General features: G+C 55.7%; 1 protein-coding gene across 1 annotated transcript in view; it reads right to left on the bottom strand.

Annotated features, from left to right (window-relative positions):
- Window positions 1–1,973: 1,973 nt before the first annotated feature.
- Tpcn2 (two pore segment channel 2) overlaps window positions 1,974–22,548 on the bottom strand; it is a 66,468-nt gene continuing 45,893 nt past the window's right edge. Inside the window, exon 27 of the transcript XR_002397353.2 lies at window positions 1,974–2,225. The gene's annotated coding sequence lies outside the window, so the exon portion shown is untranslated. The remainder of the gene's footprint in view (window positions 2,226–22,548) is intronic.

Below are 22,548 nucleotides of genomic sequence, written 5' to 3'. Positions count from 1 at the left end.
AAAGTTATTTCAGCATCAAAAGAAACTGCCATGAGAGGGCAGAACGGAGAGTCACCAGCAGGCAGGTGGCTGACTTCTTTTAGCGAATCCTCTGCCTGGAAAGAATGAGAATCTGCTATTATCAGGGCCGCAGGAGCCTACATATATGACAAGCGCCATCTCCCTGACTCTGCAGCCCGAAGGACCCGTGACCCCCATCGGAAGGTGAAGGTGACTTCAACTCACATCCCAAGGTCCCTCAGCCCAGCCATGTCTCAGGCCCACCAGTTCCATCTGCCCTGTCCTGCGCACTGCCTGCTGCCTGCTACCTCCTTGGTATCCCATTGTTCTCAATCACCTTTCCTCCATTGTCCACATTTGCATCGCAACTGGTGGCTTTTTCCTAGCCAGCATGAGCTCTGCACTCTTGAGTTCCAGCACCAGGGCTGGAAGTCACAGGGCACCTCAGCCTCAAGAAGGGCTGCAAGTTCATCCATGGAAAGAGGCTCTCTCAGAAGACACAGGCCACAGCAGCCTCCACCTCCACCCTGGAACCTGAGCCACTGGAAGGCTGAGCTCAGTTGCGTGGGGAGAGAGATTCTGAGCTGATCGAGTCCCCTTCTCTACCAACTTGCTAGGTCCCCTTGAGAGCCCACAGGTTGCCTTCCCTTGGGCCTCACTTTTCCCTCTGAAAGAGGACCGACTTGAAGCAGTGGTTCTCACCCAGGGGTGATGTTGTGCACCAAGGAACACGGCAATGTCTGCAGGTGCTTTTGGTTATCCAGAGGGGTGATATTGGCATGTAGTGCCTAGACCCCAGAGATGCTGCTACGCATCCTATGGTGCCCAGGACCGCTCACCAAAGAATGATCCGAGCTCAACATCATTAGAGCCACAGCAGAGAAGCCCTGACCTCCGGGAGCTGGTGAGGCTGCATGTGGGCAGCCCTTACACAGGTGAGCCCTGCCCTTCTCCTCCAGGGCCTAGGGCCAGTGATGCATGCACAGCCCGTCAGTCTGTCCACTGGGCACAGGGGAGGACCCTCCAGTCCATAGAGCAGGACAAGGTGGCCCACACCCCTTCTGTCCCTTGGCTGGCCAGGGGTACAGAGCGCCCAGCAAGCACCAGTCCCCCTCTGGCAAAGTCCACAGCAAGGCCACATTCAGCCTGCTCCTTCGGTCTCTTGCTCTCCTGTGCCTGTCTGTGCCTCTCCAGCCCTCCAGCTGGGGACAGCATCTTCCCTGGGGAGCTGGACAACCCAAGGATGTTTCCTCCCCTCTCCAGGTCCTGCATGACAGGACTTGTGGTGGCTCCAGCTATGACAAAGGCCACTGTGTGTGTCTGGGGTCAGCAGGGAAGCAAAGACTTGGGTAACGCCGGGGTCGGCTCAGAGTTAGAGCCTCATTCCTCACCACCCACTCTGCAGTTGTGGTCCCAACCCTGGTGCTGGTAAGCGCGCTTTTCCTACTGAGACATACCACAGGTTCCAGACACAGGGGCTCCTCTCCCCTGGCTTTGTCCCCTTCCTGCCGTAGGGTGGAAGTCTGCACCCAGGCCAGTTCCTCCTGGGGGGCTCCTCATTACCAGTAAGACCCTGCAGTGGTCTGAATATATGGGCCATACTGTCCCCAAGTAGACATTACCTTCCTCGGCAACAAAGCCCTCTCCTTAGCAGGGAGCCACAGCAGGGACATGGGACAACCAGCCCCAGGATCTCTACTTGGAATGGTCACAGCTGGCAGAGGAGACTCAGCCAACTGCTGCCCTAATCCATCCTGGACTCCAAATGACCCTGGGACAATTTTACCTGGCACACGTAGCATGAGCTAGGCTGCTCAGTATGTTATTTCAGCAGGTCCCAAGTCTCTGGGTGCAGCCCCAACTGCTTCTCCTCATCCTCCCCTCTAGATCCTGACCCAAGAACTCAGGTGGCCCAGAAGACACACATCAAATCTCAAGTTGTCCCAGACACTTAGCCTTGACCGGTGTGGTTGATTGAGTTTTATTTTCACTTATGACATCCACCAGATGGAGGACTCCAAGTTTATTCATTTGTACTACAAACATTTATTGAGCATCTGCTACATACCAGGCACTACACGTGGGGCTGCTTCTGCTTCTGGTGTCCACCAGGGACATGGCACCTTGAGGAGCTTCTCCAGGTGGGGACGCCATTCAGGAGACTTGATCCTCCAAGGCAAGGCTGACTTGCTCATCCAGGCAGGTCATGTCTCTGTGAGAGCCTCCTGGAAACATGAGGGAAAAAACACAAAACAAGAAATTGGCCATGAGTGCACAGGAGGGTGGGAGGCCACCCCTCCACCCTGAAATAACCTCATGCTGACAATTACTGGGTCAATCATCCCAGGCTCCCCACGCACACAGATCTAGACAGCTCGACCAGCAGAGGGCTGACCTAGGAACATCTGGCATCAGAGGATCACAAGGACCCCAAAGTCCCAAGTGAGTTCCTGGCTCTGCTACTCATGAGCTGTCAACCTCAGACCACAACTCAATCTCTTGCAAACTCGGTTTCTCTGCCCAAGAAATGGGGCCAGTGACCCACTGGGGGTGAGGAGCGTGGACTGAGTCTGATATCATGTCTGGGGTTGAGCACTGATAGGACAGGTATCCCAGATTGGACACAGGGAGGAAAAAGGAGATGTTCTGTGACCCACAGAGGCACCAGCTGGCCCGGCAAGAAGGAAGACAGAGGGCCTGACGAGCATTCACATCTCCCAGGGAGTGGGTAGGACCCTGCCTAGGGGCCCCCAGACAAGGCCACCCTCCAGTCCTGATGCAAACAGGGCAGGCAAAGGCTGAACCCGGCACCACGTTCCCACAGCAACCCAGCAGCACAGCTTGCGATGGTCACAGCTGGCACAGGAGACTCGGCCAACAGCTGCCAGGTGGTCAGAGGCAGCCATGATGAGAAGGGCCAGGCCAGCTATGGGCCATGTGAGGTGGCCCTGGGCACCGTGGACAGAACCAACATAGAATGGGTCATTGACCTAAGGATAAAACCTACAACCCGAAAACCAGAAAAAGCCAAAAGGAGAATCTCTGTGACTTTGGATTAGCATAGGGTTCTTAGGATTCAAAAAAAAAGCACAAGCCAAAAAGGGAAAAATTATAAATTAGGTCCATCAAACTAAAACAAAAATACTGTTTAAAAAATAAAAAGAAAAGCCATGTACTGGGAGAAAATATGCATAAAATATATATCTGATAAATACATCCAGAATATAGAAAGAGCTCTTACAACTCAGTAAGACAAACTCAGTTTTAAAAATGGGAAGAATTGAGACATTTAATGGCAAATAACCAACAGGGCAGCAAATGAAAAGATGTTCCACATTGTCAGACCATAGGGAAAAGCAAACTAAAACTACTACACATGTATTAAAGTGGCAAAGATTTTAAGTTCACAGTAGCAAGTGCGGGCAAAGGTGTGGAACAACTGGACACTCAAATGTGGCTGCTTGAAATGCAAAATGGTGTGGTTATTTTGAAAAAGGGGTTGGCAGTTACTTATTAAGTTAAATGTACACTTAACCTACAATCCAGCAACAGTACCCCTTCTAGTGGGTACTCAAGAGAAATGAAAACCTATGACCACACAAAGACCCAGACACAAATGTTCACAGCACCTTTATTCATAGCAGCCACAACAGGAAGCAACTGGGCTGTCCAGTAACTGGTGGATGGTATTCAGACCTCACGGCATCCATGCAATAGTCACGCATGATGAGCCACAGGCAAGAATGAGCTGGAGATAGGCAAAATAACAGGACAGACCCCAAGTGCACTGTGGGAAGTGATAGAGCCAGGCACAAAAGGCTTCACACTGCCTGGCTCCTCTACCGAACATTCTGGAAAAGGCAAGAGCATGGGGACAGAGCACAGAATTGCAGTCGGGGGGGGGGGGGCATGGATTGATCATAGCTCAGTAACTCCCCCCAAAATAATCCTCATCATTGAAAGTAATAAAATTGGAGGGAGGGGGACAGTGCATTCCATGTGTCGGGCATGTGTTAAGTGGCTAGTGAGCTGTGTCCCTGCAGTCTGGTCTTCAATAGTCCCTGGGTTCTGTCCATTTCACAGATGAGCAAACTGAAGCCTAGAGATGCCATGTCACCCAGTGTCACCAAGCTCTAACTCTAGCATTCATCCCCAAAACACTAAGGCTGTCCTAGGGGACACCTCGGGGGTCACCAAGCCAGGCACCCCCTTGGCCCATTTTCCAGAGAGAGAGCCAAGGCCTGGGAAACTGACCAGCCCAAGTTCACAAGAGAGCAATGATTCTGGAAGAAACTGGAGCTCATTTCTCAACATTCACCTGTCCTCAGAAAGTTCTGCCTCTGGCCCAAGGTCACCCAGGCCCACAAGAGCAAACACCTCTCCAGGGAGCCTCCCCAGAGCCACCCTGGGGACCCCTTGGTACGGTGATGGACAGAGTTCCCCATTAGGGACTGGGATGGAGGGGATAAGGAGGGGGACCCATGGTACATCCAGGCCTGTCCAGGATGGATTCTGCTCCCTGGGGGGCAAGGGAGTTGCTCCCAAGAGGTTGCTCCCAAGTTACAGCACCTGGGTCTACACTATATCCCATAGCCCAAAGTGCTCTACACGAAGAGGCTGAAGTTGAGGGGCTGGGCAATATGCCCCCATCTGCTCTTCACTGGCCAAGGACCCTTGCAGCCATGCCAGTTTGGAGTCAGAAAACAAGCACTGAGCCCTTCAGAACAAGGCCCAGGAGAAGCCTGTGGGCAGGGCCCCACCTACAGGCAGGAATGCATGGCCGCCTCCTGCCCTCTGGACTCCTGGGGAGGAAAGAAGCTTCCTCCTGAGTCTCTCCAAGGCTCTCAAACTGGCTGTGCTACCTGCTAGTGTCCCAGCCACTCTGTGCCTCGGTTCCCTCTTCCGTGAGGGGAGGGTTGCAATCCTGTCTATACTTCAGGCTTTCCCAGTAGTTTAGTTGGAGTGACACGTGCACAGTACCCAGACGCAGCCCTGGCTGCCTCTGTGTGCCATGCAGCACCTGTCCTGGGAAGGGGTGACAGCTTCCACCTGTAAGTTTGGTGGCTTTAGGGTTGGACATCTCCACTGCAACTCAGTGGCCCATCAGATGGCTCAGTCTAGATGCCTTCGTGGCCCATCCCTGGGCAGCCAGGAAAAGGCCAGACCTCGCCCAGCTCATGGTGGGACAGCCTCTGCCCTGCTGCCCACCCAGTCTCCACTGCTGGCAAATTGGGACCTTGGGCATAAGTGGCCCCAGTGTCCGGATACCCAGCAGGGAAGGGACTTCAGGATGGCAGAGGAGTGGGGTGGGGGACTCCTGGGCCTATGTAGCATAGGCACAGTGCTGAGTTGACTTTGGGGACAAGAACCCATGAGGCCCCAGGGCAGGATGGACCCTCAGACCCGCCCTGACATAAGGTGCTTGGCTTTCTGAACCCTGTTTGAATGAAAAACTTCAGGAGGCCGCAATGTCCTTGTTTACAGTGCCCTGGTGCCCTCTGGCAGGCGTGGTGCCATGGTTGGCCCTCAGAGGAAGTCACTGAGTATTGGCAGGTGACAAATGCGTTGGAGATGAGGAACCGACCCCCTAGCCCTTGCCTCTGACCAAGTTCTGCAGAGCCTGCACTTCTGCCAGCTGCACTCACTGGGCACACAGTACTTTTTCCCAGATCCTCATGGGCACCCCTAAAGTAGGGCACCTCGCATTAGCAGGTCAGGCCACAGAGGCTTACAAGGTCACATCTCCTCTCAAGGTCACACAGCTAAGAAGTGGCAGGGCCAGAAGCAGAACTGAGACTCTGACTCTTTCCCTGTACCTCACCTCTTTGGGGGCTGAGCTCCATCTGGCCAGGACTCCCCCTCCCCAACCCCTTCACCTAGCATGGTCCAGCCTCGGAGCTGAACTGGAGGACAGAGATACTGTCACCTCTCAGGAGGACTCGTGGGACCTGTGCACCTTTGCTTTCAAGAGTTCCCACCTCCACAAAACAAATCAATAATAACGGTGACAGAATGCAGACCTCGCAACTCCCCTGGAATAGGGGCCAATTATGATTACATATTCTCCTACATACCGGGGAGCTACCAGAATGCACAGGCACAACCCAGGTAGCTTAAAACAACTGAAACTTATTCTTTCACAGTTCTGGGGCCAACATCCAAAATCAAGGCGTCAACAGGCTGGTTTCTTCCAGGGGTACCAGAGGACAGCCCTTCCTGCCTCTTCCACCTGCTGGGGGCTGTGGTGTCTTTGGCCAGTGGTTGCATCACACTGCTCTCTGCCTCTGATGTCACACAATCTTCACAGGTCCATGTGTCTCTGCATCCTTCATGTGTTCCTCTTAAAAGGACACAGCCCACTGGACTGCAGTGTGAGCTCACTTCATCCACTCATATCCACAAAGACCCTACCTCCACACAAGTCTCATTCTGAGAGCACATGGACTTTGTGGGAATGCTATTTAATCATACGTAAACATAGAAAAAATTCAACATGAAAGTCTACTTTTGTCTTCTGATTTTAAAAGAAACCATCACAGTGAGCCCCTCAAAGTATCGCAGGCCTTGGTGCTGTGTGTCCTGGAGACGCCACCCCTACCTCCATATCCCTGGCACCTGGCACCATCGCCTGGCAGCCAGCAGGCACTGGATAACCCTCCTGTGCTGGTGCCGACTGTGTGCTCTGCCCCCTGCCCTGTGCCACTCCCTCCACCCAGCACTGGGCGGGTCACGTCCTTCGCTGTAATCTGTCCCGTCCGGGGCACCTTCCCACTGGCCACCCTGGACAAACAGCCCCACTCTGGCCACCACCCGCCCGGCTCCAGACTCCTGATATGAAGGTGGAGGTTAGGCTTTCTGGACAACCACTGCAATTTTTCAAATAGCAATCCAGTTACCAGGCACATTGGCACCTGGGCCCCGTTCCACCACCACTTGGCAGGGCTGGTGTGAGCTGCTGGCAGTGATGGATGCCCCCCCACACCCCCACCTGCCCCAGCCACGGGCCTCCACCTGCCAGCCCAGGGACTGCAGGCAGCCAGCCCCCAGGAGCTGCGAGGGCCGAGTGCCAAGAGGCAGAGCTGGCTTCTCCAGTGTCCCAATCTCCCTGGCAGGCTTCCTGGCCCATGCTCTGGGAGCTGCACAGACCTCTCCTCCTTCTTCTCTTCCTCTCCTCTCCTCTTCAGACCTGGGATGCTAGGAAGGCCTGGGCCGGGCAATGCAATGTAGTTTCTCCCCAGTCTGATTTAGCCCTCCCTCAACTCCATCCCCAAAGCAAAATCACTTAGAAAGCAGATACAGTCTCTCTTATAGCTGGAAGGCATTTGGCCACCAGAGGGTTCAATCTACTCCTAGTACAGTTGGGGAAACTGAGGAGGGGACTGGGAAGATGAAGAGCCAAGACTGAAACCCAGGTGTGGAGCACCATGCTCATCACAGCCACTTGTCAGCTCTGCAGCTGGGCAAAAGGGTTCAGCTCTGTGCCTCAGGCTTCCCATCCATAAAGTGGGCACAGGGGACCACAGGTTTCCCAGGACCACTATCAGATCCATAGGAGTTCATGGGCGAGTGGAGAGAGTAAGCCCTGAGGCTGGCCAGTTACCCAGGAATGGGACTCAGAACCCCCGAACAGTGGAGATCCCCTGAGGGTAGTCAGAGCTAGGATGCTGTGGCCAGTAAAAAGAAGAGGCAGCACCTGCTCTGTCCATGCACTGAGCCACATGGAGCACTGTCCGTACACCAGGCAATATCTCACGTTCTGTGCCCCGAGGAAGGAGGTGAGCAGATGTTGCACAGACACCAGCCACCATAGCCCCTGACAGAGAGGTGACAGACAGCTGGAGGGGGCTTGAGAAGGTCCAGAAAGGAGATATGAGCAGCCCAAGGACCCACTGAGCTATGCCACATCACAGCAACTCCAGAAAGTGCGAGAGGCACAGCTAAAGCCCGTCATCTGCCTGCTCCCCAAAAGCCCAGAGGCCCCTGCATGCCTGTGCACATCAGGAAGACTCAGCCTCCAGCGAGTGCTGTGTGAGTGTCTCAGACGAGCCCAGTCCTCCTGGCAGGGCCACAGGCCACAGGAAGGGGACTCAGCCCCCAGCTGACCTAGCAAGTGTGGATGGCCACACCCTGTCCGGACCAGCGCCGTCCAGTACTGAAGTCCCCAGCTATGTGTGGTCCCGAGCACTTGGCATGTGGCCCATCAGACCCAGAAAATGCATTTTGAAAATATATTTCATCTTAATTAGTTTAAGTTTAAAAACTGAAGCCATGTGAGATAGTCTTCTGTTATGCAGCTTCTCGGCTCCAGGAGGACGTTCCACGTGTGGCATCAGGTGAAGGCCATGTGCTCCAAACATAAAACTACACTCTGGGCTCTGAGTCTGTGCACACAGAGAATGCAGAACATCTGGCTGATCCTCTTGATTCTGATCACAGGCTGACATATCTTGGGGAGATTAGATGGAACAAAATATTATTAAAATCCATCTCACCTGCTGCTTCTCTTTTTTTTTTTAATGTGGCTTCTCAAAAACTTTTAAATTCCCTAAGTGATTTGCAATGTATTTGTATTGGGCAGGGCTGCTCAGGAGAAATGAAGGGACTCCGAGGGCTGCAGGAGCAATTCCAGCTCCTGCCACTCTGTCCCGTTTTTTGAACCTCCAGGGATCCCTCTCAGGGTGCAGGGAGATGAAGGAACTGGCCCCAAGTCACACAGCAAGACCAGAGGGCAAGGGGACCTGTGTCTCACACTATGCTCTGCCTCCTGTCTTCCAGCTGAGCCTGGCTCCCTAAACCCAAGGGCCAACCCCAACACAGCAGCACTTCCTCCGGCCACTATGGGGATTCAGGGAAGCAGAAAGGTAAGACTGCGGTCCCTGGGGTTCTGGAGAAGAAATGGGAGGCCAGGGAGGGTGAGAGGCAGGAGGGGCAGCTGGGAGGGCTGCAAGGGTCTCTGCTCATGTGAGAAGGAGACACAGGAGCAGGCTGAGGACCTCCGACAATACCCACTCACTTAGCAAAGGAATTGGGGATGCCTGTGTGCACCAAGCATGCTCAGCACTGGGGCACAGAAGTGAGTAGGCACTCTCGACCCCCGACTTCCCAGAGGGAGACGGTGCCAACCACCTTTGAGGTTAAGTGGAATGTGGGTCACAAAAGTCAGGGCAAACTCCAGCTGGGGCCCAATGGCAGAACCTCGGGCTACAGAGCTGAGCAGAAGGTGGTGTGGGGGTCACCTGGAAGACGGCACTGAAGCCTGCAGCTCCTCATGGGTGGAGAAGATGCAGGGCCAGAAGTGCAGGCAGGGAGGCCGTATTGGCCCCAATAACAGCAGAACAGAACCCAGCACTGTGCAAGCGGCCCTGCTCATCTACACTGGGGTGCACGCAGGATTCCACTACCACGCAGAACCCTGCACCCACCGCTCCTGCAAACCACAATGTCTACCTCATCTCTTGCAGGGAGCCAACTCTGTGTGCCCAGGTCCCTGAGCAGCAGGAGCAGATCAGGGAGTGAGCAGGGGTCTGGCTCCCCAGCCCACCATGGGTCTGGACAGGATTAAAGCACTTTCCCAGGGAAGCAGTGACTGCAGAGACCCACAGCAGCCTTCCTGGGTCTTAGGGGAGAAATGTGTTGTTCCCACCACGGAGAGCCACAGGGACAGAGGGATGGATGTTCTCAGGGTATCCAAATGCCTCCTGCCCCAGGTGCAGAGCGCTGCCCTGCTGCCTACCCACCAGGAGAGCCCGCCACAAGGCAAGGGCTGCAGAATGCTTAAGGGACACGTAGCAGGGCTGTGAGTCAGTGCAGCCAGGCAGCCGGGAGGAGGCCCACAACAGGGCCTGCCGGGCAGGCAAGAGCGGCCTGAGGTCGAATCCTCCATGCAGAATCCAGGTAAACAGCCGCCTGCCAGTTCTGGGTAGCATCGGAACCTTGCCCACTTGCCCTAGGTCGTCCAGGGACTCAAGGCTGGCGCTCTGGACTCCCTGCACAGTGCTCTCGACCAAATGCCGCCCAAGCACGGCCATCCCGGAATGTAAACTGAACTTTGTACATTTAAACAGTGTTCCACCTGCCCAGGAGGGCTGCTGCTTGGGGGAGCTGTACTGGAAATCAGGATGGTAGTTCCTATCTCCTGAAGCAGAAGAGAGGAGCAAAGGCCCCACTGTGTGCTGGTACGGGGTAGGGGTTTCGCACACACCATCTGATGGAAGAGACAGCCACCACCTGACCCTCCACGTTAGGAACATGGGACCCGGTGCCCGGCGAGGCCAGCATGACACGGCCACGCCCTGTGGAGGTGGCTCAGCCTGAGCTTGCAAGTCCCACCCCTCTGGGGTCCACGCTGACCCCCCACATGCCAGCGAGAAGCCTCAGGTGCAAATGGGGAGCTGGTGACCCCAGCCTTGCCCACGACCCCTCAGGATCTGGGGGACAACTGTGAGGTGACAGCTGCATGAGGTTAGGTATGATCTGAGGCTCCATGGAAGAGGCGACAGCCACACCATGGACCCTCTTCCCACATGGAGGCTGGGGTCGGTGACAGCCGCCCGAAGATTCTGGAGCTGAGAAGGCTGCAGTTTGAGCCCCACCTGGGAGCCCTGCAGGGCAATCCCTTCACCTCGCTGAGTCTCAGCCTCCTGTCCCATCAGATGGTGACCGCATCATAGGGTTGTGATGGGACTTCGAGAGGAGCCAGTACTCCTCTGGTCCTTGTTAGGGCAGTTTTGGTTTTTTTCCCAGTACCGGGGATCAAACTCAGGACCTTGCACTTGCCAGGCAGATGCAGCGCTGCTGAGCTACATCCCCAGCCCTCACCTGGTCCTTGTGAGGCACTCAAGAGTTTCTGCTGTCACAGCTATGGCAACACAAATGTGACGTGACCAAGGGTTGTTCTAACTTAAAGAACTATGAGAGCCATACATGTGCACACAAGTGCCTGTCTGTGCCCATGTGTGTGCACATGATGCATGCACACACATGTACACACATACAAGACACGCATGTAAAACTTGCACTTCGGCATGTTTCTGCCAACACAGGCATGGATACACACGAACACACACACAATGTGTTTCTATAATTCTTCCGTGTACACACACCCCTGTGTGTCTCTGAGCTACATATTTCTTTTCACTCTTCACATGTGCTCCAAGTGGGCACCCATAGGACTGGGAGGCTGTGGGAGGAGGTGGCCGAGGGCACCCTGGGGGGACATGAGAGCTGAAAGTGCTATCTTCACACAGGACCCAGTGTTAATGCTGCTGGGGGCCATGCTGCAGGCCTCCCTGCACGGTGGCGGTGAGGGTGTCCCAGTCAGCAGTGCATCTCTGTGACAGACACAGAGCCAGGCTTACCCTGGCTCACAGTGTTGGAGGCTCCGGTCCCTGGCTGGGTGGCCCTGGTGCTCAGGGTCAGTGGAGAGGCGGCGCATCCTGTGGGAGTGCTTGTGTGGCAGAGCTGCTCACTGCATGGCCAGGTCCAGAGAGAAAGAGGGGCTGTGCCACACCTCGCATGATCACGAGACTCCCACCAGGTCCCACCTCTTAGACTTTCCACCACCTGCTGCTACCACCACTGTGGGGAACAAGCCTTTAACACACGCGCCTTTAGGGGGACACGTGAGATGCAAGCCACAGCAGGGGACTTGGGGAGCTGAGGACAGTACAACAGGGCCACCTCCACGGACCAACAGGAAAGGCAGCTCTGGAATGGCCATGTCCAGGGTGCAGGGTGCAGCACATCCGTTGGCCTCCCCAAGACTCTGAAGGGCAGGCAGGCAGCCAGCACGCAGCCACCCACCCACCCAGCATCATTCCTCCACCAGGAAAACCCACGTCCAGTCTCCCTGGTGAACTCCTACTTATGCTTCAAAGCCACAAGCCACCTCCTCTAAGGAGCACTCTCTGATTTCCTGCTCCTACTTTAAGCCTGGCACAATGAGAAGTTGCATCCTTTAGGGTCCTGGGCACATTGCTCTCGAATGCCAGGCCAGCCTCCTCCACACCTTTGGTCCTGCATCCACCCTACAGGGAGAACGAAACCTTCTGTTTCAGGAAGAAGCTGCAGGAGGTGCCAAGGACTGACCTGGTACAAAAGACACCCTCGGTAAATGTCATGGTGTCATTTCTTCCCTGTGACCCTCAGGCTCAGGTGCAGGCCAGGTGTGTGTGGCAGCTGCACAGGGTACCCCTTCTCCAACTCTGCCCTGGGCCCTGCTCCCAGCTTTCCAGACTGGAGCATACTAGGGTCTGAATAGCAGTGTGTGTGATTTGGGAAGAGGACAAGGGTTGAGCAGGTCCGCAGGGCAGGAAGAGACAAGGCCACTGAGAAAGAGACACAGCTCCAAGGCCTCAATCCCATGAAGGGTATCCCAAAAGGAGCAGGAGGCCGAGAAGGAGGAGCCCAAGCTGGAAGCAGTACAGCACAAACCAGCAAAGGGGCAAGTGCAAAGGCAAGGGCAAAGTTTCAAGGCCAAAGGGAAGACATATTCAGAACCAGCAGTCAAGGACACGGACAGAAGCTGGGGGTGGGGGTGCTGGGAAAGTCCTAGCCCCCAGAGACCCGAGATGCAGAGGTCCTGGAGACCCAAGAGAGGACAGAGATGTGGTCAGTGCCAGCAGAGACCACTGAGCCAAACTCAAAAGTCACTGCCCCTCTGCAGTCTCGTGAGAAGGGTGCACAGGGTGTCTGGGGAGGAGGACTGTGAGGAAGGACAGGGTGCTGTCGGAGGACCCGCTGTGGAACACAGGCGAGAGCCTCACCATGTCCTCAAGGATACTTTCTCTTTTGGTCCCCTCTAAGGGAGAGGGAGGCCACTATTGGCTGCATGAACAAGGAGACCCAACCACCACGCCTTGCAGGAGTAGCTGCCCTGAGACCAAGGCTGGCCGCTCCCCGGGAGCCAGGGGCCCAGGCAGGGAAGATCAGGACACAGAGGACAGGGCCCAAGACCTGCCGCACGCCTGGTCCCCGCAGAAGTGGCCCCTACCCTTGGACCAGACACTCCACCCACCCAGGCCTCGGGTTCCCACCGGCTAAGCAGTAGGAATAATGACACCTCCTGCCCACCTGAGCTCCTTTGAGCAATCGCACAGGGCCTGACCCCATTCAGTGTCCCTGTCCCTGTCACTCACTGCCATCAGCTCCCAGGACGGCCATGCTCTGAGATCTCACGTCACCACCTCCTGAGCCCTGCGAAGGCTCACTGTGATCGTACTTGACAGACAAGAAAACCAAGGCCCAGAGAAGTCAAGTCATTTGATTTCACCCAGCCAACAAGTGGCCACAGAAGGATTTGCACCTCCAGCTCCAGTGGGCCTAGCAGGGCTGCCACACACCTGCTAGCCTGTGAGCAGGTACTTATCCATTGGTGTGCCTGCCACCCAAGGGCTCCAACACATCTCCGCAGGTGGCAGAGGCCAGGCCCAGAGTGGGACTGGAGGGCCAGCTGCTGACCAGAGGGAGCACAGAGGGCCTGTGGCTTGGGCGCCCTCAGCTCTGTGAATCCCCCGAGCAGGAGCCCCTTGAGCCCCAGGGAAGGCACAGCTCATGCCCAGTGTCCTGTGCTGGACCAGGTCACCCACATCTGACAACAAGGTCTCCCTTTCCATACCGGCACCTTCCTTCCAAGACAGGTCACGGGCTGAGCTGTGTACCCTCAAATTCATATACTAAAACCCTGGCCCCCAGTGCCTCAGATGGTGACCGCATGTGGAGGCAGGGGCTCTCCAGAGGGAATTGTTTCAGTGGGGTGACCCAGTCCATTCTGTCCTTATAAGAAGAGATCAGGACACAGACACATGCAGGGTCAACTGTGTGAGGACACAGGGGGAAGACGCCATCTATGAGCCAGGAGGAGAGGCTTCAGGTGGCCCAGCTCTGTGACATCTGGATCTCTAAGACTTCCAGCTCTAGGAGAGGAACAATTAATGTCTGCTGTAGAAGTCACCAGGCTGTGGGCTTTGTTATGGCAGCCCCAGGAAGCTCACACAGGCAAGTGGTTCCCTCTAGGCTGCCAACCTGCTGGAAGGCAGACCCCTGCCAGTGCCCTCTAGCAGCCCTGTGCCTGCCGTTTAGCATGGCAGCTCCTAGGCCCTGAAACAGGATGGGTCCCAGGAGACCCTGCAGCCTCCCAGCTCTGAGGCACCAACAAGAGCTGCCCCACACTTCAGGACCATCCTCCCAGCCCCCCCCCCTTGGCATGCCGGGGATCCAGTGGACAGGAGCGAGTGGCCGCCTGACCCACGGCCTCCACAGCAGAGGGCTCGAGCATGTGTGCTGGACTCTGAGCCACCCTCATGGGCACCACACAGACTCGACCTGTGCACCCGGCCTGTTTTTGACTCAGCCTTGCCCAGCCCTGCCAGGCAGCCAGAAACTGGCTGAACCCTGAGACCAGGACTGGCATTGTCGACTTCCTGTACCCTCCCCCAACTCCAGCTGGAAGCCAAGGAGAAAACCAGTGCAGGGCTGGGGTCCCCACAAGAGACTGACAGAACCTCCCACGGAGGAGCGGCCTCTGTGATGTCTCCCACCAGCACCAGGTCAGCATCCTGTCCTATAGGTGAGGAAACAGAGGCTCAGTTTAAGGTTGCACAGCTAGGCCAGCCGTGGTGACGCACACCTCAAATCTCAGCACTCAGGAGGCTGAGGCAGGAGGATCGCCTTGAGTTAGAGGCCGGCCTGCACTACAAAGTGAGACTCTGTCTCAAAAAAACTGAAAAAAAAAATTTTTGTACAGCTCACGTGCTCAGCTGGGCTGCAGTCATCCCCTCAGATGTGCTGGCCCTGGAGGGTCACATCCCATGGGGCCAAGGAGGGCTCTTCTGACTGATGTGAGAAGGATCCACGGCAGAGCTGGGTCTGCTCCTGTCACACCGTGTCCCCAGCACGGCGGTGCATGCCAGGCACATGGCGGGGGTTCAGAAGGCGTCAAATGAGTGAGTGAACAAAGAGCATGTGGTGGGTGAGTGGGGGATCTTGCACTCCGGGTCCGAATCTTCCATGCTGGGTCACATGACCTCGACCCCTCACATCCCTATCCACAGAATAGCAACAGAGCTGCTGCAAGGACTGTTGGGACACCAAGTAGTGAGGCCAGCGGTGAGCACAGCAGGTCTGGCTGCCACCACCCCACCAGGACCACCCCAACTCCCGTCTTCCCAAGGTTTGACCCTGACATGCTCACCCAGAGGCACCTGGGCTCAGCAGCCAAGCTCGCCAGCAGCTGAATCCACCCATGCACACAGCGCCCCCGTGACCTAATCACCTTCCAGGAGCACATGAGTTTGAGAGTCCTCATACAAACCCTAACAGAACTCAAGAAGCCCATGGAGAGTTCTTCCAAGCCCCTTAGGGAGCCAGGAGACTTGCCATAGCTATCAATGAGGATGAAAAGCGACCACAGGTAACTTCCTGCTTACGTAAGAGAAGTGCAAGGATAGGCCACCCAAGGCCCTACGAAGTCAGTAGGATCACAGTTTCCAGGGTGTGGCTCTTGTTCTCATAGTCTAAGATGGCTGCAGGAGCTCCAGTGATCATATCCACATTCCAAGCAGCAGGATAAAGGAAAGAAGGAATGGAGCATGCCTAGTCTCCTTAAAAAAACTTCTTAAAAGGCCCACTATGCTTACTGAACTAAGCCACATAAGGAAATTGTGGCCATGCTGACCCTAATTTTTTCATGCATCCCTGTATGTGTGGCAGTATGATTCTGTCACTCCTCCCATTGAGAGGTGTTTCATCCTTGAACCTGGGCTTGGTCTGTGACTTGCTTTGGCCAAAGGGACAAGAGCAAGCAGGATGCAAGCAGAATTGTGAAAAGCTTTTGTGCACTCAGGCTTCCATTTGGGCACTGGACATCTCTGCCCTCACATGAACAAACCCAGGTTGATTTCAAGCCACAAAGCTTTGGGACTGTTTGTTACACAGCAAAAGCTAGCTGATACACTTCTCCAGCTACAGGATATGTGAGAAATGTGGTCTACTAACCAGGCCACAATGCCCCCCCCATTTGTGTGTCCAACAGGAAGGAGAGCAGAACATCAGGATGGGACTCCAGCAGCCCCCATTTTATCCAGAAGCCCAGTTCCTGCTCTACCCTTGTCCCCCAGAATCTAGACGGGAAGCATGATCTTACTCTCCACCCCGCTGTGAGATTCTGCTCCTGTGTGACTGCGACCTGAGGCCACATGGGGAAGGACCCTCTGGGCAGGCTATGCTGAGGCCTTGCTAGTAACTCTCCCGGTGACCGGAAGACAGCAGCCCTGTGGGGTTTGCACTTGGGGCAGCTGAGGCTTGACGGTGCCTCACCCTGAGCCACCTCAGTTTGCCTGACTGTGAAATGGACGGGTTATACCAAATGAGGGGCCCTGGGCAGGGTTGGTGCCAGCCCCACCTGCCAGGCACAGGCTTGTGCCATCTAGCCCCCTCTGACCCCGCAAGGGGAACACCAGTCAATGACGCCAGGTCCTCCAGAGAAAATGGAAATCCAGGCTCCTTTGTGAGAGCTCAAGCAGTGGATGGTGGTAGCCCCCACAAAGAAACACATGACCCCCAAACCTTGTGAATGTGACATTATTTGCAAACAGCAGCTTTGCACATGTGATAAAGCAGGATCTTGAGGTGAGATAATCCTGGAGGGCCCTAAATTCAACGACAAGTGTCCTTGTAAGAGATAAGAGAAGGATGCATGGAGGCAGAGAAGGCTGGGGGAAATCCAGGCAGGCTGCAGTGAAGTAAGGGGACATAAGCTAGGGGACACCTGGGGCCTCCCAGGCCTGAACCAGGCAGGAAGGGGACTCCCGGGGAGCCTTTGGAGGGTGTGGGCCCTGCTGACGCCTTGATCTTGGACTTCCAGCCTCCAGAACCTTGAGACAATAAAGTTCTGCTGGTTTAAGCTACCACATTTGTGGTTGCTTATTACAGCAGCCGTAGCAAACCCATACACCTCCCAACTTCTAGGCAAAGGCTTCCTTTCTCTTTATTACAAAACACACATGCACAGCCAGTGGGCCTTGGAGTCCTGGTCAGCAGGGCCTGGGTCCAGCTCTTGGGACAGCAATAGAGTTCAGGAGTGTCGGTGAGGCACAAGCCACCTCCAGAAGCCACTCTGCTGAGTCCGGGGAGTGACAGTGCCTGCTTCTCCGGCAGCTGTGAGCACCTTGGACAGAACAGGGCTTTGCAAGCTGTGGAGCACCTCACCAGCCAGGATGGTGGGAACCATTCACAGGCACGAGCTCCTCTGTGCTGATCAGGATGCAGTCCATGAGCTCCTGCCACCCACCCGCCACCCTGCCAACCCAGACAGGAATGGCAGGGCTGTGCCCTTACAGCAGGTTCTACGGAGGCAAGTGCCCAGGCCTGAACCCCCTGCCCCGAGAGGAGTGGCCCCACCCTCCCCCACGGGAGGTGGCCGTCACATGGCAGAGGTGCCAAGCTGGTGAAAGGCCACCTTCCCTCTCCTGGCACCACCATCCACTGCAAGTGCCTGGCCAGAGTTGGTGCCAGCAGCTTTCTGGGGCTGTCATGTGCCCGGGCTGCTGGCAGCCGGCTGGCACAGGGGCCTGCCCTCCTCCGCTCGACACACCTTTGATTCAGAGGAATGTGTGCATGTGCTTTTTATTCCTTCAAGGGGAAAAAGCTCTCTCTCGGCAGAATTCTTCCCGGGATCCCAGCTGCTGGCTGCTGGCAAGGGGTCCTGGGAAGGTCAGGCCTCTGCAGCGACCCCCGCCCTGCCATTCCTCCCACAGTGCTCCCTGATCCCTCTAGTGCCCTCAAGGCCCCCACCTTCGTGGGAAGGATGCGAGGGCTGTGGCTTCCAACCTACCTCTGAGGATTTAAATCCGCCCTCTTGCTGGTGACCTTCCCTGGGCAAGTCCCTCCCTCCCTGAGGCTCAGTCTGCTCATCCACAAAATGGGATTTTCCTTGGGGCACTTTAGAGGACTGAACTGGAGAACCCTGTACTTTATCATGCATGCTGGGCTTCAGAGAATGTTTGCTTGGGGGCAGTTATGAATGATGATGCCAGAGTGACAGGTGTCAGCAAGACCCGGGGCAGGCTGGCACATTTAGCAGGCTTTGACTCCATACAACCACGTACATTATGGTAATGCGCTCAGAGCGGGCTCCTAGTGAGGCCTCAATAAACACAGGCAGCGGGCCGCATGCTCCAGGTTCGCCCAATTGGGCCCCGTGCCCCTAGACCTGTCACCAGCTTCCCCAGGGGTCACGGGGTGACCCTTCAAGGCCAGGTGAAGGGCAGCTCCCTCCATCCATCCATCATCTTTCCAGCCATTTCCTGCCCACAGGTGGGCCCCACCCTTGCGACAGAAGGCTTTGTGTTTCTGGCTTTCTCTCCTCTAACCTAAGTCTGGTGCAGAAGGGACAGTAGGTTTGGGTCTATCCACCTCAGTACGCACAGCTCTGGGGCTTCCGTAAGAGGGTCAAAGGCACCCTAGGAGCTGGAGGTCGTGAGTCAAACAGCCTGCTCTGGGGTCATGAGTGGCCAGGGAGCAGGGTTCCTAAGAGACCCATAAGGGCACAGAGGCCAAGGCCGGAGAGGCCACCCCAACTCAGGTTCCCCAGCAAGAGCATGGCAGAGCTAGACCTGAACATGGACCCTGCTCTGTCCTGTCTGTTCCCTTCTGATAGCCAGCAGTGTAAGGCATCTTCTCCCGATGTCCCTTGGCTCCCTCTGCGTGCCACCTTTATCTTTGTATTGCTGCTCTGCATCTCCACCTGCCAGGGGCATCCTAAAGCAGAGTCAGGAACTCTCTCCCCACCCCTGGCCCCCACAACACTCAAAACCCCTATGAACCTCTCCTGGGTGCAGGGTAGGCCACAGCCCCAGGCCCCTTGGGAAGTGCTTTCACGCTGCCTGTTTCCTCTGACAAAAAGCCGGGTTCAGAAAGGTTAGGTTGTCCTCTTGTGGCCACACAGCTGGTAGGCTGAGCTCAAGCCCATGTCTGTCTGCGTCTCTCACCCTTGCTGTTAAGGCCTGATGGCAGCAGCCTGCATGTCCCCCACCCACATGTGTGCTCGTCGCTGTGGCCCCCAGTGTCAGAGAAGCAGAATACACCGAAGTAGGAGGAGCCCCAGGAGCCCCCACAGGAAGAGTAGGTGAGACGCTACACGGAAGGAGACAGGTGGTCAGCGCTGTGCTGGGTGCGAAGTCTGGGGATGGGGAGTGGGGGCATCAGCAGAGTGGGCTTTCCAGAGGGGGTGTCTGGGCTGAGCACATTGGCTAGGCCTGGGTGGGCGGCCGCAGAGGGAACAGCGTGTGCACAAGCGTAGAGAGGGCCAGTGAGGCTGCTCCCAGGGCTGCACTGTGCTCTCAGAGCCTCCTGGGCGTGGTCAGGGGCTGTATGACTGGCCAGGAAAGGAGCTTCTAGATTTTATCCAGAAGAGGTACACCCTGGGGGAGAGGGATGGAACTTGCTATGCGGAAGTATCCACCAGAAGCCATGAGACCCAGAAGGACAGGAGGCAGGAGGTGAGGGCCTGGCCTGGAAGGAGGCAGAGGGAGCAGAAGCCATGGGCCCGAACAGAGAAGGACTCCTCTTCCAGACCCCTGCTGTCGGGACCAGGGTGGGACAAGCCGGGGGTGGGACTCAGACCGGCAGGTTACAGGTGCATTGTTTTTTTAGTGCTTCACAACTGCCTTTTGATTCTGCAAGAAAAAGAGGTGTCCGGAAGCCTGGTAGAAAATTTAATGAACGAAAAAATGAGAACCTGCTGACTATGGCGGTGACGGCCTGTAGTCGTAGCTACTTGGAAGACTGAGGCGGGAGGACTGCTTGAGCCCACAAGTTCAAGAAAAGAAAGAAAATGAAGACAGAGCAATATCCCGGACCAGGCATGGAGGTCCAGCAAGGAGTGGAGGACACCAGGCAGGGCTGCTCAGGACAGGGAGCTGTCGTTCTGCGGGAATGGTGCAGGGGATGGCAGGGACGAAGCTACTATCCTTTCCCAGGCCCGGGTGCCCACAGCCTTAGGAAGACGACTGAAGTGCATACTTCATGGGCAACCAGACTTCCAAAAACAATAATCAAGCATTTCCACCAGAGCCTAAGGGAGGTATAGGGACCACGGAGAGGGCTGAGGCCCTGGCATCAGGAGAATTCACCCCACCCGCTGCGGGAAGGCAGGCCCACCCAACCACGGCCCAATGGGTAGACGGAATCAGCACGCTGGACTGAGCTATCTTGGGCCAGAATTTGGAATGCCACACGTAGCAAATGGTTAATGATCAACTGGTCACCCCTATCCAAAAGACCTAGAGCTAATAGGGCTATAAAATGTGTAAAATATCTGCCCCTGACCAGACCAGACACGCCAGCGAGGGCAGCGAAACTTCCTGGGTCTCCTCCGCTCCCTGCAACCTTGTACACGAGGCAGCCCGGTAGGAATCATCTGCAGGAAGATCTTCCTACCACAAGCCACTGGGGCGGAGATGGGTCCCAGGACCCCTCCCTGGCTGAGACTCCTGTCCCCTTGTAGCCATCACTGAAGGGACACATATTCTTTCCCAAGTTGCATATTTGGGAAAGATAACCAGGAGTTGTTGAAGCAGAGCATGGCTTCACCCCACGAAGGAAGAGGAAGGGAAGGGATGGGAAGGGATGGGATGGGACAGCGATTCCTCCTCCTTCCAATATCCTGCCCTGACACCCACCGAGGAAGGGCTTTCCGTGAGAGCTGCTGACATCTGCCAATTTATATGCTAATTCCAGAAATGATTCTTCCCACATTCAATAAAAGCTAAGGAATGTTCCAAAGGTCCGAACAGACTGCACCATTAACAGACAGGGAACGCAGTACAGATCTGCCCACGGAGTCCCAGGCAGGTGACGCACTCCCAGCTCTCACCCCAGCCTGTCTGTGGCCCACGTGCCCCTGCAGCTGACTTGCCAAAGTAAAACTGCTTGGGCATCAAAAGTCTGCGAATGCCCATCTTGACCTTGAGGTCCCCTTTCCCAGTAAGCCTTTGAGAAAGCAGTGTAGAACAGAGCTGGGGGGTTCGTGCTAAGCCCCACACACCCCAGTGACCCACTGGCCCTGAATATATGAATGCCATCAGAATGTTACCCTCTTGTCCCAAGTCACGGCCCCTGCTCCTCCACAGCACCTTCATATCCCCCAGCGACCACACACGTACACACACGCACACGCACACGCACACACGCACACTCAGTCTTTCTTATTACCCCCATCTCACCAAGGCCTGCCTTCTTCAGAGGCTTCTCACATGCTGTTCCGCCACCAGGACAAATCTTCTCTCTCTTGCCCAGGTCCCTCTGACTCCTCGGGTTCTTCTCAGCCTAGAGGTCATGTCTGCGGGGAAGCCCACCTGAGCACCAGCAGAGGCAAGGACTGGTACACACTCACGGAGCGCTGTAACTTTCTTCCCAGGGCTTCTCATGATTCTAGTGAAGCTACTGTCTGTGCAATAACTTCCTTAGTGTCATCACCACCAGCTGACAGTGAGCTTTCTAAGAGCAAAGACCAGGGTCCACCAAGGGTGCTATATCCCTAGGACTTAGAAGAATGCCTGTCACAGACTGGGGGGGGGGGGTTAGAGGGAGGGACAGATGGACGGACGGACGGATGGATGGATGGATGGACAGATATATGTATGTATGGATACATAGACGGATGGACGGATGGACGGATGGACAGATGGATGTTTGGATGGATATATAGGTAGATAGATGGATGGATGTTTACACGGATGGATACCTAGATCAATGGATGGAAGGATGGATGCCTGGATAGATGGACAGATATATGGATAGACAGTTGGGTGGATGGATGGGTAGATGGTTGGAAGGATGGACAGTAATGATTGTCCAGACAGCCACTTGTCTTGTAGAGTAATTTGCAGTTCTGCCTTTCTCTCCCCTCCCTAGAACTGAATGAGGGTCTCTGTGAAAGGACCCCCAGTGGCCTTGTCTCCCCCTCAGCCTTGGAGACTGAGAACCCTACTTGGTCAGCCTCTTGGCAGTGTTTTCTCTTCTCTGGGCATTGTTCACATTTCCCTCTGAGAGCACAAGGCCCACAGCCAAGCCACCTCCAGGTCATGCCGTCCAGCACAGGGGCCCTGGTCTCCGTCCCAATCCAGAGGCCAGGCCAGCATGGCCATGCTCTCCTCTCCCCACCAGGACACACTGAGGATGAGGGGCAGGTACACAGACACTGGTGACACCCTCAGACTCACACAGCCCACACCCAGGCTCGGCCTCTCTCCACTCTGCAGTTCGGAGCCAGGGGCCTTCCTCTCTGAGCCTCAATTTTCACATCTGGAGAAGGGCATCACACAGAGCATGAAGAATTTGATCCTGTGACATGAGTGTACAGTAAATTGCTGCCAGGGAAGCCAGCTCAGAGATGCCCTCGGTCAAGGCAGAGCCTATAAATGACCCTGCCCTGCCCTGGTCCTCATCACCACACATCAGCCTCCTCCTGCCTTTCACTGAATGATACCCCACAGCTGTCCTGGAGCAGCCTGGGGAGGGGGTGGAGGGGTCCTCATTCTGTCGGCGTCA

This window comes from Heterocephalus glaber, unplaced genomic scaffold (assembly GCF_053883595.1).
Source record: "Heterocephalus glaber isolate CG9 unplaced genomic scaffold, H.glaber_assembly_v1.0 deba00000594, whole genome shotgun sequence".
NCBI classification, from domain to species: Eukaryota; Metazoa; Chordata; class Mammalia; order Rodentia; family Bathyergidae; genus Heterocephalus; species Heterocephalus glaber.
This window is presented reverse-complemented; position numbering and strand designations above follow the sequence as displayed.